Here is a 12,238-nt window from a genome sequence, read left to right as displayed (position 1 = left end):
CATGAGCCTGAAGTTCATATAGAGCTCGAATCATGGTGAGGAAATTCTTTGTTTCTCTCATTTTCTCACCTAATTACTTATATAGTTATGCTATTAAGTTAAAAAATCTTTACTGAACTTACTAAATTATTTTAGTTTATAAACAAACTATTTCTCTCTCTCTCTCTCCCTCCTGAGTTACATATTTAGGGTTGTGAATGGATTGGGTTTAGATCTAGATAGTTTGGATATTTATTTATTTTTCCAAAAGTTAGTAAATTATTATCCATAGATTTTATTTATTTACGTAACTAAATTATTCATCTAATTAATGATTTAATTTATGAACAATGGATTAGTTCTGGTGTTGAATAGGCTGTACATGTCTTGTCCCAATAATAACTGAAATTTATTTATTTATTTTATTTTATTAAATTATTCATTTATTTGTTTTAATATATTAAATAAATTATTCTCCATAAAGTTTTATTTGTTTAATTCAACCTGTGACCAATATTTACGGTTGTCAAAGATGCAAGTTTGGTTGGGGATAGCTTGGACTAGTCTTGCACCAATCACAAGTGAATATTTATTTATATTTTTTGTTAAAGTTAATTATTGATTTATCTATTTTATAAAATTAAGTAAATTATTATCCATTGATTTCTATTTAGTTAATTTATTGAATTATTTAATTAACTAATTAATTAATTATTTTCCTAACAAATTATTTTTCTCTCTCTCTCCCAAAGACTATTTTTAGGGTAATTAATATGTTTAGTGAGGTGTGGGATAGGATGTACCCGCCCCGCCCCAATAATAAATATAATTTTATTTATTTATTTTACTAAACCAAATTAATCATTAATTATTTTACAAAATTAACTAAATTTTTATCCATAGGTTCCTATTTATTTAATTTATTAAATTATTCAAGTAGTTAATAATCCATAGATTCCCCCCCAACCCAAGCAAAATATTTAGGTTTATAAATTGGATAGGTATCGGTTGGGGTTAAACCTTTTCATTGGTTGGGCCACGTCTGGTTTGGGCTTTTCCTTTATATCAACAAAACTTATTAAGGCCCAAGTTTAAGCCTACGCCAACCATCAAGCCTAAATTTTGAGCTTGTGCCCGACCATCATATAAAGCTCAGATTGTGATAAGGAAATTTTTGTTCTTTGTCTCTTTCTCATTTTCTAGAAATCTCTCTTCCATATTTGTTGCTAACATGTAACTATTTACAATGATGCGATTAATAAAGAGCTAACTACTCTCTCTTTTTCTTGCCTAATTATTTATATACTTATTTTAAAAAGTTAAAAGATTTTATTGATTTAATTTACTAGATTATTTAATTATATCCCTCTCTATCTTACTGCTCGGTGTCTAATATTTAAGGGTTGTCAACAACTGGGGATTGGTCTAGGTAGCTTGGATATTTATTTATTTTATTAAATTAAATTATTCAATTATATATTTTACAAAATTAAGAAAGTTATTATCCATAGATTTCTATTTATTTAATTAACTAATTGACTTCATTAATTAATAATTTATTAACAAGTTAAGGAGGTTGGGATTAAACTTGTTCACAGGCAGTGCCAAGTTTGGGTTGGACTTTGTCTTTATTCAATAGAATATATTGAAACCCAACTTTAAGCCCAAGCCAACCATTAGACCTATCTCTTGAGTCGAGCCCGGCGAGGAAAGTGTTATTGTTTATTACTCTCTTATTTCCTCACCAATTTATTTATATATTTAATTTAGTAAGTTAAAATTTTTTATTTATTTAATTTTCTAAACGATTTAATTTTATCAAAAAATTATTTCACTATATCTCTCCCTCCCCGAGTCTAATATTTTGGGTTATCAATGGGTCGGGCTTGGTTTTAGATAGATTGGATATTTATTTATAATTTTACTAAATGAATTGAGTCATTATATATAGATTTTATTATTTAGTTTATTAAATTAATTAATAATTTATTTTTCTCTTTCTCTGGATCCTTATTTTTTGGGTTATCAACGAGTTAGGTCTAGTGTGGTGTAGCATGTACCTGTCCCATCACAATAATTTATAAAATTTTATTTATTTATTTATTTTACTAAACCAAATTATTTGTTTATATATTTAAATACATTAGATAACTATTATGTATAAATTGTTATTTATTTGATTCAACCCGACACACAATAATAAATAAGTATTTAGTTATTTTATTAAATTAAATTGTTGATTTGTTTATTTTACAAAATTATGTAAAATATTATCCATAGATTTCTATTTTTTAATTTACTAAATTATTCAAGTAATTAATAATTTATTTAACTATTTAGTTATTTCAATCTCTCTCCCTAAGCCTAATATTTAGGGCTATTAGTAGGTTAGGTCTTAGCTTGGATTAAAATTATTAACGGGATCAATAGAACATATTTATGCCCAAGTCTGAGTCTAGGTTGAAATTCGGGCCTACATCTTGAGCATGAACCTGAAGTTCATATAGAGCTTGAATCATGGTGAGGAAATTCTTTGTTTCTCTCATTTTCTCACCTAATTACTTATATAGTTATGCTATTAAGTTAAAAAATATTTACTGAACTTACTAAATTATTTTAGTTTATAAACAAGTTATTTCTCTCTCTCTCTCTCTCTCTCTATCTCTATCTCTCTCTCTCCCTCTTGAGTTACATATTTAGGATTGTCAATGTATTGGGTTTAGATCTTGATAGTTTGGATATTTATTTATTTTTCCAAAAGTTAGTAAATTATTATCCATAGATTTTATTTATTTATGTAACTAAATTATTCATCTAATTAATGATTTAATTTATGAACAACGGATTAGTTCTGGTGTCGTGTACATGTCTTGTCCCAATAATAACTGAAAATTTATTTATTTATTTTACTAAATTAAATTATTCATTTATTTGTTTTAATATATTAAATAAATCATTCTCCATAATGTTTTATTTATTTAATTCAACATGTGACCAATATTTACGGTTGTCAATGATGCAAGTTTGGTTGGGGATAGCTTGGACTAGTCTTGCACCAATCACAAGTGAATATTTATTTATAATTTTTTGTTAAAGTTAATTATTGATTTATCTATTTTATAAAATTAAGTAAATTATTATCCATTGATTTCTATTTACTTAATTTATTGAATTTTTAATTAACTAATTAATTAATTATTTTCCTAACAAATTATTTCTCTCTCTCTCTCTCTCCTGGAGACTATTTTTAGGGTAATTAATATGTTTAGTGAGGTGTGGGATAGGATGTACTTGTCTCATCCCAATAATAAATGTAATTTTATTATTTTAAAGTAGTATATATTATTTTATGGAAAATGTTTGCAAAAGGTTTTAACCTCGGAATCCATCTGAGTTGAGAGTGTGACACTATACCTTGATTTTCCTGTTCCATCAACCTCAAATGTGGATTCGTCATGATTGAGGACCGGAGAAAAAAAATCTACCAATGTTTTAAAATAGGATAAAAGGTAATGTTTTAAAAACCGACCCGAAGACTAAAACATTTTTGCCTTTGGGTCATAGGTAGGTTTCGAGTGTCTAGGTCCAACGGGTCAGACAGTGCCACGTCAACATGGTCTGACATGTTGACTATGCATCTAGTCTGATATGTAGGTATGTATATGTATGCATATATATATATATATATATATAATATTTTTTCCAACTTCATTCGAAGAATTTCTTTTTGTTTTACTATCTTTATTCTAGTGGTGGTGGGGGATGTGTTGTGATTTTACATATGCAAGTTCGCATTTGCAACTTGAAAATCTAAGTTCTGATATGCGTAGATAACCTAAACAAGTTAATGGCACTTATGATTTGTTTAGTATTATGCATCTAGTCTTAGTGTTTTATGATAATCTCAATTTGTTCCCCTTTTCAAGGGTTGTGTTTTACTTAAAGTTCGTCTTCCAAACTTCATGCCTAAAGGGTTGAAATCTATAAAATTAAACTGAGTGATCAAAAAGCTTGGTTTCAAAGTTGTTTTCACCTTTTCCTAAAAAAAAAAAACTGAGTGATCAAACAACTCTTTTTTTGGGTATGCAATGGTTAATGAATTGGATGGTGAAAATTTTGGAATTGACCCTTGAAACTAGAAAGACAAAGTCTTGATATAAATGGTTACAGATTTGTGGTCAAGATTGTATGTTGCAAACAACAACATTGTTGCATGAAGCTTAGTATCCTCTAACTAGAGGTGTAAATCGGGTCATGTTGGGCCAGCATGGCACTGTCCGCATGTAGACCGCACAAAGAGCAGATTGTGTCATGCTGGCCTGTGGGCCAAGCCGGACCGTGCTTCCCTCCCTTGGGATAATTTGTGGGGTTAGCCCGACACGACGCACAACTCGAGCCCGTGCAGGTTTGGGACAAGCGAGCTACAAGTCGTACCGATTGGGAATATGGGTCGGGCTTTGCGCTTGGGCCGAATCGGGCCAGAAAGGCCCATACTGATTTTTCTTGTTGTCATTTTGACATTTTATTTTGTTTTTTTAATTTTTTTGCTAAGTAAAACTAAAATACTTAACTTTCATTTGGGAACAAATTGAAAAAAGCAAAAAATCTAACAAAGAAATAAAAAAAATTCTTTACCAAAATACAAAATGGATAACAAATTGTAAAAAAATAGGAATTTTATTTCATTTAAAATATAAAAATTATAAATTGAAAATAAAAAATTACATTGTTGAAAAAATAACAAATAATTTAAATAAAATTGAAAAAATGACTCTATCTCCATGACTTTAATCATGTGCTCCATCAAGTGTAGTAGTGTCATGACCTCCTTTGTCTTGTAATTTATCCTTAACATCTAACAAATAATCTTTGAAGTGGATGTCTTTTTCTTGTTTCTCATAGAAGAGCAAATGTCTATCCAAGTGCCTAATGCTACCCTTGCTACTAAAGTTAAAGCCAATCCTACATTTTTGGCAAATGGCTCTTTTTCTCTTCCCCTCAACTTCATCTATTTTAAATATTTTCTAAATTAGGCTAATGAACTTAAAGTTAGGGAATTAGTTTCAGGAGGAGGAGCCAACCATTTTTTTTTTTAATTCTAAAAAATAAAAATTTATTTAATTGCAATTACTTGCATGATTAGATTACCAGTTTAGAATCTCAACTTGATTTTAACAGTTGAAGCCTCAAAGCCTCCTAAATTGCTAAGTGTATGACAGTATGCGATTGTATGAGATGAGATGAGAGTATGAGAATTGAGAAAAGAATTGCTAAATTGGTGTGGTGAGAATAGTGGAGGATAGGGTTATTTATAGGAATTGAAAATAATTCAATTGCCTAAAATACCCTAAATACTAGTAGTTTTTTAGTTGTTGAGAGGGGTATTTTGGTTATTGTAAAATATCTATCACTTTACCCAAATGCCCCAAATGTCTCAAACTAGTTGATATATAATTATAGGATATAGTTATTGAAGGGGCATTATTGTCCCAAACTAGCTATTTATAGGCTTATAGTTGTTGATTGAGGTGGTATGTCTATAAAAGCCCCTTGAAAAAAAGTTGAAACTAGCTGTTTGGGGGGGGGGGGGGGTCCCCCAAGGGCCCCAACGGCTAGTTTCTCGAATGGGATACACTCGATCCATTGCGGGCTTGTAGGTTGTGCTACATGTTGGGCTGTGTCGTGCAGGCCTATGGACCTGAAACCCCCAACCCAGCATGATCCACATGATTGTGTTGTGCCCAGCACGGCCCGTGTGCAGGTCTGGTCCAAAATCTTGTTATGGCCCAGAACAATTCGATTTACACCTCTAATCCTCTCCCTTGGAAAGCGGGGTGTTCAAATTTGGATCAAAAACCGAAAACCGAACTGAACCAAGCTGAATAAGCTAATTCAGGTATTGGTTTGGTTCGGTTTTTGATGTGTTAAAAATTTAATAAAATCAAACAGAAAACCAAACTACTATACTATATAAAATTGTATATTATATAATTAATTATTTATATTAATTGTATTATGTTTCACTAATTTATGGAAAAATTCTCGATTACTACCTTGTAGTCCTAGTGTCATTTTACTCCCCAAACATTAAAACACGATAATTTGGTACCCAAACTTTCAAAACATGCCAATCCAGTACCTACCATTAACCATACGTTTAGTGGCATTTAAAAAGACACAAATGCCCTTCATGTGTCATCTAATTCTCTTTATCAACCATCCAAATGTTGATAAAATAATGAACAGTGCCAAATCCTTGCCTCTTCTATTCAAGAAAGTTGGAGTCACTATAATGCCCACTAAGACATGACCCCAGCTTTCATGAATAGAAGAGACAATGATTTGAGACTATTCATTTTTTGTCAACGTTTGGATGGTTGCTAAAGACAATTAGATGACACTCAAAGGGTGTTTATGTCTTTTTAAATGCCACTTAACGACTGTTTAATGGGCTGGTTAACGACAAGTATTGGATTGACACATTTTGAAAGTTCAGGTATTGAGTTGTCACATTTTAAAGTTTGGGGACCAAAGTGACACTAGGCCCAAAGTATACGGTACTAATTAGGAATTTTCCCTTAATTTAATTATTGTTTTATATATTACTCTTTTTCTTAAATCTCCCTTTAGGCATTGAGCCCAATCGGAATTTTTGTTAGTATCAATACTAAATAAAAACACTAATTTAAATTAATTACTACTTTACTAATTAGTGTTTAGTAATTAATAGTAACTAGTAAGTGGGAAACACAAAAGACAACACATTGGAGTGCCCGAGTTGGGTTAGGAGTCAAACTATCAAAGAGTAATTACTAATTAGTATTTACTAATTACTAACTCTTGTTTGATTTTTCCCTTTTTCTACTAACTCAGTCATTTTATTTTTTAAATACGGTATGGATTGGTTCAGTTTAAACCCTGTTTCGTTCGGTTCAATTGAGGGATATGACCAAACTAAATAGTGGGTTAGGTCATCAGTTTGAACCGAACCAAACCGAATGTACACCCCTACTTGTCATATAAATTAAACAGTTATGTAAGGGACACTTTCATCATATTCTGAATTCTCAAATCATACCTTGTATTATGATAGAGTCCCTCTTATGTTCGGACATTCTCAGAATTCCCTCTCACCACTCTGTTCCACAGTCCAACGCGCCGGTGTGTGGTGAGTGGCCAACGGGATGCTCGGGTTGGGGCTCGAAGAAGATGAGGACAAGAGATGGGGAGGGGAGAGTTCGAATGACCTTAAAACTTTTGAAAGAAGCCCTGTTTTTGAATTTTGTCTTTTTGCGGGTGGTTAAACCGGGTTTGTTCAGCTAACGGCTGAACACCCGCTAATATTAGTATTTTTGTCGAAATGCCAATGTGGCCCACGAGTGCATAAAACGTGGACTCTCACAATCCGGACTTCGGTCCCAACTTTACACTATCTCGGATTCGGACTTCCGGCCAGGCCCATTAGAATTTTGACAAAACCCAAGCCCGAGCCCGGCCAATGAACAGGCTTCGGACGTTCTGAAAATTCCCTCTCCCCACTCCGTTCTCTTTTTCTGTCTGGCTGCTTATTCCCTTTTTGATCTGTCTGGCTACTTTGGATGGAGGTGAAGGACACGGTAATTCCCGAAGGCCACCACCGCTCGATGACTAATTCTGTTAGAATTTTAAATATACCGTTGTAAGAATCGTGGTATTTATTCTGCAATCTTTGATACGCTTTACCTTGTCATTTAAATTGATTTTGTAACGGTCTAAATCCTTATCAATCGACCTGAGAGCAAGAGATCATCGATTAATTTCTATATAAGAGTTGGTGTTTTCCATTCAGAGAAGAGCTCGATATCGTGCTTCTTAGAAAAGAGAAAACAGAGAACAAAACCACTCGATTTCCTCAGACTTACCTGCGAATGGCGATCCATGGCTCCAGAGCCAGTTCACTCAGGTGGAGCTTCGCAGCTTGAATTCCTATGTGAGTAATCCTCAAAACCCTAAAACCCAAGTAGCTTTCTTGTTTGTGGGTTTCTTCGATGTTTTGTCTATTTTCTTGATTTGGCGGCTGGTTTCTGCAGTTCCTCTCAATGAGGAGGGAGATCGGGCGAGTGACAACCGTTGGAGAGTCTTTGACTGAGGGAGATCGGGCGAGGGAGATCCCGCAGTTCCAGGACGTCGGAGCTGAAAACCGTTGGAGAGTCTTTGACTGAGGAAGAGAGGGCTGCGTGTTTGATCGAATCGTATCGGGACATGGACGAGGAGGTATAGGATTTTGAAGTCTTCCTTCGGGTGAGTATAAAAGATCATAGCGAATGATCTTTCTATGATATGTGTAAAGGTGTACTATGTGTAACTCTATTTTATGTTGGCCAGTAGATGCTTTGATTCCGAGACAGAGCTGTGTCGAGTAATGGGCATATAATCGTATTAGTATGTAATGCAGCAACTGTCACCAATAAGGAAATGTTCTCGGAAACCTTCTAGAGCACCAATAAGGAGTTATTTGATGCGAGCTGATGGTCATCTAGGTACTAGGAAAATGCCAAAAGCTATGAGTTGAGGTTGTGAAAACTGAGAAATGACCTGATGACTCGTGGTTTGGCAGAGGGACCTAGGATGGGCTGGAATTATGATATGATAAATGTAGCTGACCCAGTATAATTGGTAAATGTCTCTGTTGAACTGAATCAAGTTGAGTCCAGTTTTCAGAGAATTTGGCTTGTTGGATGATTGTTCTGGATTTGAAACATAGGGTACATGGTTTGTTTAAATGATCTATTTTAAAAATGCCTTCCTTTGTTTATATTTTGTTTGGTAGATCCTTTTGTGTTATATTCCTTTGTAATGGTTTGTCAACTTCTCAAGTACCTTTTATTGCTGTTTATATTAGTAGTAATGGTCTATTGACTTTTAAAATAAATAAATATAAAGACCATTCAATACCTGAATGGTCTATTAGATTTTATGGCTGTGATTTATGAGTCAAATGAAAATAATTTTTAAGTTTTTTTGGTGTTGCTTCTGGTTGTCCACATTTGTATCTCTATGCCAGCCTGATGATGCCTTTTGCACTTTACCTTTTCTTGTAGCACTTTAGAGGAGCTAAAAATCCATTATTTTCTGCAAGTAATTTGATGCAGTTTTGCACCAATTTCTCAAAACATTGCAATGCATCGTGTCAAGATAAATCTGAAACTTATTGGAAATGGTTTTAGGAGGTTCCTTTTTTTGTTCTCCATAACAAAGCAAAATTACTTTCTCCAATGTCAAATCCTGAAAATGGAAATGATAATTATATTTGCACCTGAAATTTGCAAATAGAACTCATTAGTATAAATGCCTTCTGTCTTACTATGTCATCTATAACATGCATAATCTTACCAAAGAGATTAGACTCATTTGCTTATATATTATATGTTGAGGCATGATTAAATTTGATCATGTCTAAGCAGTCATATAAAAAAAAATTTTGGTCTCAGTAGAGATGATTGGGCATCATTGCATTTTGTGATAAAAATTTTTAACAGAACTGAGCTAGTTGACTGAGGAATTGATATAGCTTTGTTGCCAGACACCCTGATCATATCCATCTTGAGACCCATTATTATTTTTTTCTGTTCCCCCATGCATGTATTCCTTATCTATCTTACCCAGCAGAGTTGGGAAGCTCATCAAGATTTTCAGAAAACATCCCACCCTTCTAAGTTCTAACCTTCTACCTATCGGAATATACACATTCCTTTTTCCTCCCTTACCAAAAAATTCCTGCCAGGGTTATAAATTGGCCTTTCTAGCAGGGTTTCTGTTCAACAACCTCCTACCTAAGGATGGATCCAGCCTATGGGGCATGTCTCTCCTCATCCATTCACACCATTGAGTGCCCCTGGAAAGTCTGCGGACACGATGCCCACCTGGCAATGTTAAACTCGGCTCCTTCCGCTTTGCAAGGAACCAGATAAGGGCCACCATGACTCTGTGAGGGTGTACTTTGTAAGCAACGGGTGGATAAGGCTTATCACCTTTGGACGTATTGGACATACACTTACTTTACTAAGCTCTCGGCTCTGATTCTCTGCCCACTAGCTCTGGTTCTCTTTGGCAGCTTGGTACTAACTTGCCTGTTAGAGTCCCCTTGCCTGGGTCATCCTCTCGGGCTCTTTGATGTGTTTGATCTTGTAGATACGACTTGATGACCTTAGTTCACATTGTTTGAGCTGTCATTGCCAGACTCAGCGCGATTTGGTCCTCATCACCTTGTGTATGTCTTTTTCTCTGATGTACATCTTCTCATGTACTACCTCTTTTAGTTAATCAAATATTTTGTTATCCTTTCTCAAAAATTAAAATAAAGTAACACCATTTGCTCTTTTTTAAGCTATCTGGATAGAGTGCTACAGCCAGATCTTTGACTCAAAAGCTTCCATCATAGAGGTTGTTATGCATAGGACTGAGTGATACCTGATCTGCTGGCAAAGGGACTCAGCAATTCCAGGGGTTACAGCTAAGCAATCCAGTGTAACTGGGATTCCATCTCTCTCTCTCTCTCTGATGCAAGCTGTCTTGTGTACATTCTGTTCTTTGTTTTGTTCATCTGAGTATATATCTCAATACTCCATTATAAATGAAGAGTTTCCCTGCTTTACAGCAATATAATCATATACCACTTAAAAAAATGCTTATCCTGAAGAAAGTCATTGGTAAAGAAACTCAAGTTGAAATGAGGGAAGTGTTGGGAGTGTTATATTTAGGAGGGGAGTTTTCTGAACAGTTGGAAGATGGGGAAATAAGAGAGCAGAAATCGGGGGAAGTTTTAGAAACAGAACACTATGTGAGGTTCAATTGAAAAGAATGGGGTGGGAGTTAATTATCAAAAAAAAAAAAGAATGGGGTAGGAGTTTAGTTGACACCGGTAACCATATTTGGAGTATGGTTTTTGGATAGAGGTCTGAGAGAATCCTTGTTTTTTCTTGTTTGTAATGGTTCTTATATTTGGGTCATAGTTTTCAAAGTGTGACATACCCATTATGTGTGCCATACCGCCATTAGTCTATGTAAGTTCTTATTTGATTAGTCATGATGGGGAGTTTAGGATGCTTGTTGGTTCTCTTGTCCTTTGTGGGTAATTCCTTACAACCTATTTTTGTGTCTTCATTTTGTTTTAATGAATTTTTCTTTACCATAAAAAATGCTTATTCTGTCCAAGATTCCAAGGAACTTATCCCATAGTTTTGGAGATGTATTAGATCAGATGCCTGTGAGCAGAAAATCTGAATGTCATGTAATTACGTCTCTTTCACACTTTTCCTACTACTCTCCCTCATTGAAAGATTGAGTCACTAGGGTCAGAAATATGATGGAGGGAAAGGTTTTAGCTTCAATTGAAATGAGATTTTCTCCATTTTGTAGCATGGAAAGATCCATGATGAACTTTAGAAGAAAGTAAAGGAGAATAAAGAGAGAAGAAAAGATTGGGAGTAAAGGGCCAATGGAAAGAACTACAAGATTGGTGATGGTCGTTCAAATGGCCTGGGAGAGCAGGGAACATAGAGCCAAGAAGACTAACTGGATGTGAATTCACACTCGCATCCAACTTTCTTTCCCTGATGTTGTTTGCCTTAGCCAAACTATGTGGTGAACATGTTTAGAACAATCAAGTGTTGAACAAGTCGAGATCAATGAAACATGGGGGACCCTCATGGACCAACTCCTGTAATGTTCAGGATCAGTGTCTCATCCACAGACTCCACCAGGTTGGTTTTTACCCAATAAAGAACTAATAGAGGACAAATATTCATATCTAAGCATTTATCTTTTTGTTGACTTCATCCTATGTGTCACATCATAGGTGTTAAGATTAATCAGATTTTATAACAGACATTGTCTAACACATGGTAACAGCATATGTTTGCCTTTCCAAAGCCTGTTATCTTAGATACAAAAATGACAACTCCCATTATCTACATGCTTTTATGATTGTTTTGATTGATATTTGAGAAAAATGATTGTGGATTTCGATTGAGTAATGAGTATCTCAGAGAAAAGGCAGCCATATTTTGAATTTTATTAAGTACCGGAAAGAGCAAGTTGTTTGTTTTGTTGGGCATCTACCCATGCACACAGCTGATGCAAATGCATAAAGATAATTTTCATATTTACCAAGTTCCCTAATTCAATTACAACATTTTCTGTTAAACTGCAAATATCTTGTGTGGAGTAAAAGTGTAGCTCCATTCATTTGCTTTAATAATGAAATCTCCATTGCTGAACT

General features: G+C 34.2%; 1 long non-coding RNA gene across 1 annotated transcript; it reads left to right on the top strand.

The window, feature by feature from the left end:
* The first annotated feature begins 7,421 nt into the window (after positions 1-7,421).
* On the top strand, positions 7,422-12,235 carry LOC148790821 (uncharacterized). The gene is made up of 3 exons (XR_016077796.1): positions 7,422-7,948; positions 8,049-10,228; positions 10,346-12,235. It is a non-coding gene; the product is annotated as an uncharacterized LOC148790821 (long non-coding RNA).
* The last annotated feature ends 3 nt before the right edge of the window (positions 12,236-12,238 follow it).

The sequence above is a fragment of the Nelumbo nucifera genome, chromosome 6 (genome assembly GCF_055504915.1).
Source record: "Nelumbo nucifera cultivar China Antique chromosome 6, China Antique-T2T, whole genome shotgun sequence".
Lineage (NCBI taxonomy): Eukaryota > Viridiplantae > Streptophyta > Magnoliopsida > Proteales > Nelumbonaceae > Nelumbo > Nelumbo nucifera.
The sequence above is the reverse complement of the archived record's forward strand: the minus strand, read 5'-3'. Positions and strand labels throughout refer to the sequence as shown.